The sequence below is a fragment of the Coregonus lavaretus genome, assembly GCF_964263955.1.
Source record: "Coregonus lavaretus genome assembly, chromosome: 14".
NCBI classification, from domain to species: domain Eukaryota; kingdom Metazoa; phylum Chordata; class Actinopteri; order Salmoniformes; family Salmonidae; genus Coregonus; species Coregonus lavaretus.
In genome coordinates this window covers 10,885,804-10,890,916 of record NC_140001.1, presented here as the reverse complement: position 1 = coordinate 10,890,916, position 5,113 = coordinate 10,885,804, and positions in this window count along the sequence as shown.

Sequence of the window (5,113 nt, the reverse complement as noted above, 5' to 3'; positions counted from 1 at the left end):
AAACGATGGGCGTGGCATGAACCAGAATCTTACGACAGACCTTCTTCTTCGATGAGGTTTAACGGCGGTTGGCATCCAATTTGTTGCATTACCGCCACCTACTAGACTGGTGTACAACTCCCTTATATTTTGCTTGAAAAATTAAATAAAGAAATACCCTACCATCTAACACTACACTCACAAATTCAAAATTATTATTAATAATTAACACCACCCCACTCCACTATTTAAATATATTCATTCCTACCTCATGCCCTCAACCTGAGATGATGGAACATTACCACTTAACACTCCCTGTAACTCTTCTGATGTCAAGTCTCGCACACCCAAATACCTCTCTGCAGCTGCCACCACAACCTCAATTTTCTTAGACGTACGTTCCATCCCTGCTGTACAATTAATAACCATTGCTATAAATGCTAAACATTCAAATCTTACTGAAACATATCACTTGTCCTATCCCTCTGCATTGGTACATCTCTACTACTCTCACCACTCCTCCCCCTTGACCCATCTTCCTCTACTTTCTTCACTGCCTCAGCATATGACAACTTCTTCACTACTCTTACCCTGGAAACCTCAACCTGCCTCTCTCGCACAGGACATATATTTAAATAGTGTGGTTGTGGTGTTAATTATTAATAATAATTTTGAATTTGTGAGTGTAGGGTATTTCTTTATTTAATTTTATTTTTCAAGCAAAATATAAGGGAGTTGTACACCAGTCTAGTAGGTGGCGGTAATGCAACAAATTGGATGCGAACCTCCGTTAAACCTCATCGAAGAAGAAGAAGCCATTCAACAACGTTTCAAGCATAATACTGTCAAAATACGTTCGATACTTATCAAATAATGGAGTTTCGCTGATCAACTATGGCCATTACTACCGTTACGGTCGGTATGTACTTCCAAAAAGGTCTAAATAAAAAGTGACATGCAACCGAAAAAATGCAGTCTGGAAATAATCTAAACATTGTTTTTGACCAAGTGTATGCGCTTCTTCGTTTTCTTTAGGATTTGTTTGGCGGATCGCATCCAACTTTTAGGTGCGTACACCGCCACCTACTGTACTAGCGCGTGAGGCCATTCACGGCCTACCTACATGAAATTCTTGAAGTGCAAGAGCTCACCGAAAGAGGAGTTTTTGTATGGAGGTCAAATTTCATGTTCACATGCGTATCAACGGCTGATCTTGCCTCTTCTTTTTCTTCATTATTATGGCGGTCCGCAAACATATTATAGGTGCATGCCGCCTCATACTAAATTATATTGGCTGTGTATCAGCCTACTATTCTGTAGTATGAATTCATTACACTTAGTGAAAAATTATCGTACACCCAAGTACTCTGCAGCTGCCACCACAACAGCTATCCTCTGTGATTTACGAAACATGTTTGTTGTTGTTGCCAGCACTACAGAGGGCTATATAGGTCCTCTAATACAGGACTAGTAAAGGCCCAGTGCACAACTTTTGTAAGAAAAAAACAAAAACATTTTCAGGGGTGCTGCATACTCTGTATCTGCTATCTTGAAAAGAGATAAAACACCTGATACTATACTGAAAAGATATATAAACGCGACATGTAAAGTGTTGGTCCCATGTTTCATGAGCTGAAATAAAAGATCCCCAAAATTTTCCACATGCAAAAAAAGCTTATTTCTCTCAAATTCTGTTCACATCCCTGTTAGTGAGGATTTCTCCTTTGCGAAGATAATCCATCTACCGGATAGGTGTGGCATATCAAGACACTAATTAAAATAGCATGATCATTACACAGGTGCAACTTGTGCTTGGGACAATAAAAGGCCACTGTAAAAATGTTCAGTTGTCACACAACACAATGCCACAGATGTCTCATGTTGAGGGAGCGTGCAATTGGCATGCAGGAATGTCCACCAGAGCTGTTGCCAGATAATGTAATGTAAATTTCTCTACCATAAGAAACGTCCAACGTCGTTTTAGAGAATTTGGCAGTACGTCCAACCAGCCTCACAACCGCAGACCACGTGTAACCACGCCAGCCCAGGACCTCCACATCCAGCTTCTACACCTGCGGGATCTTCTGAGACCAGCAGCATTTCTGCACAAACTGTCAGAAACAGTCTCAGGGAAGCTCATCTGTGTGCTCCTTGTCCTCACCAGGGTCTTGACCTGACTGCAGTTCGGCGTGGTAACCAACTAAAGTGGGCAAATGCTCACCTTCAATGGCCACTGGCACGCTGCAGAAGTGTGCTCTTCACGGATTAATCCCAATTTCCACTGTACCGGGCGTGTATGGCGTCGTGTGGGTGAGCGGTTTACTGATGTCAACGTTATGAACAGAGTGCCCCATGGTGGCGGTGGGGTTATGGTATGGGCCGGCATAAGCTAAAGACAACTAACACAATTATCTATGGCAATATTAATGCACAGAGATACCGTGACGAGATCCTAAGGCCCATTGTCATGCCATTCATCCGCCGCCATCACCTCATGTTTCAGCATGATAATGCACTGCCCCATGTCACAAGGATCTGTACACAATTTCTGGAAGCTGAAAATGGCCCAGTTCTTCCATGACCTGCATACTCACCAGACATGTCACCCATTGAACATGTTTGGGATGCTCTGGATCGACGTGTACGACAGCGTATTCCAGTTCCCGCCAATATCCAGCAACTTCACACAGCCATTGACGAGGAGTGGGACAACATTCCACAGGCCACAATCAACAGCCTGATCAACTCTATGCGAAGGAGATGTTTTGCGCTGCATGAGGCAGACCACCAAATATAGACTTATTTTCTGATCCACGCCCCTACTTTTTGCAGATGCCTATCTGTATTCCCAGTCATGTGAAATGCATAGTTTAGGGCCTAATGAATTTATTTGAAATAAATACTAATCCATACTAACAAAGGAAATAGAAGGTCTAACAGAACAGTGGTCCTCTGTAGCTCAGCTGGTAGAGCACGGCGCTTTTAACGCCAGGGTAGTGGGTTCGATCCCCGGGACCACCCATACACAAAAATGTATGCACGCATGACTGTAAGTCGCTTTGGATAAAAGCGTCTGCTAAATGGCATATTATTATTATTATTATTATTATTATTATTATTTCAATTGACTGATTTCCTTAAATTAACTGTAACTTTGAAATTGTTACATGAAGGGTAATTATAATTCATGTGGGGATGAGGATGTGTTGTGAAGGTGAACTTTCACCTATGTGCTGTAATAGAGAAAGAGAGACACACCTTGCACACCAGCGGCATAGTCATGTGGGATAATGTGTGGTCAAGGTGAATTGTTATACTAAGGCTAGAGGTGAACTGTCTAAAAGAGACACCTTGCACAGAGTGATCTGGTATGGCCATAAAATCAGGATTGTTAGCCTCTAAAGAATAGAGTTCTAATGTTATTGAGATCTGCATTAAACACATAGGCCTACGCTATAGGGTGGATTTTCGGACACAGATTAAGCCTACTCTTGGCGTAAATAGCATTTTTATGCTGGACTAATGAAAATAGACTTTCTAAAACATGGTTTAAAAGTCTGTTTAAATCTGGATTTACACAGTCTGATTTCCACAAAGAAAATGAGGGCTAATCCAGGTGTAGGTGAGGGTATACATTAAACCTAGAAGGAGGTGGGTTAACTTCAGATTAATGCAGTGTGTCAATGTGAGTTTCCTGCTTTGCCTGACAGAGTTGAAAGTATTCCTATTTCAATTTATTTTACATTGAATCCTTAAAAATGGCAGTCCACACTTTCTTTGTCTTGACTTTATTGCAGAATTTGATTCAAAAGGTTGTTTCATTCGCTGCAACTTTTGAATGTTTTCTTCTATCACCTTATATTGTTTGATTTTGATCGTTTGCTCGAGTCCGTGTTTGAATTACACACAATGCTAGGTTATTTTAGTCCATCCCAGGTTTTAGAAGCCACCTCAGGTCATAACTGTCAAGTTAATCTACATAGTTATATCACTCTAGATACTCGAATTAGGTCTGATTCTGACTTAATTTAAACGCTGTCCAGGAAGTGACAGTGACATTAATATTTTTAGAGGGTGGGTACAGAGGCTTGCAAAAGTATTCACCCCCCTTGGCATATTTCCTATTTTGTTGCCTTACAACCTGGAATTAAAATTGATTTTTGGGGGGTTTGTATCATTTGATTTACACAACATGCCTACCACAATATTTTTTATTGTGAAACAAACAAGAAATAAGACTAAAAAACCGAAAACTTGAGCGTGCATAACTATTCACCCTCCTAAAGTCAATACTTTGTAGAGCCACCTTTTGCAGCAATTACAGCTACAAGTCTCTTGGGGTATGTCTCTATAAGCTTGGCACATCTAGCCACTAGGGTTTCTGCCCATTCTTCAAGGCAAAACTGCTCCAGCTCCTTCAAGTTGGATGGGTTCCGCTGGTGTACAGCAATCTTTAAGTCAGACCACAGATTCTCAATTGGATTGAGGTCTGGGCTTTGACTAGGCCATTCCTAGACATTTAAAATGTTTCCCCTTAAACCACTCAAGTGTTGCTTTAGCAGTATGCTTAGGGTCATTGTCCTGCTGGAAGGTGAACCTCCGTCCCAGTCTCAAATCTCTGGAAGACTGAAACAGGTTTCCCTCAAGAATTTCCCTTTATTTAGCGCCATCCATCATTCCTTCAATTCTGACCAGTTTCCCAGTCCCTGCCGATGAAAAACATCCCCACAGCATGATGCTGCCACCACCATGCTTCACTGTGGGAATGGTGTTCTCGGGGTGATGAGAGGTGTTGGGTTTGCGCCAGACATAGCGTTTTCCTTGATGGCCAAAAAGCTCAATTTTAGTCTCATCTGACCAGAGTACCTTCTTCCATATGTTTGGGGAGTCTCCCACATGCCTTTTGGTGAACAACAAACATGTTTGCTTATTTTTTTCTTTAAGCAATGGCTTTTTTCTGGCCACGCTTCCGTAAAGCCCATCTCTGTGGAGTGTACGGCTTAAAGTGGTCCTATGGACAGACACTCCAATCTCCGCTGTGAAGCTTTGCAGCTCCTTCAGGGTTATCTTTGGTCTCTTTGTTGCCTCTCTTATGAATGCCCTCCTTGCCTGGTCCGTGAGTTTTGGTGGGCGG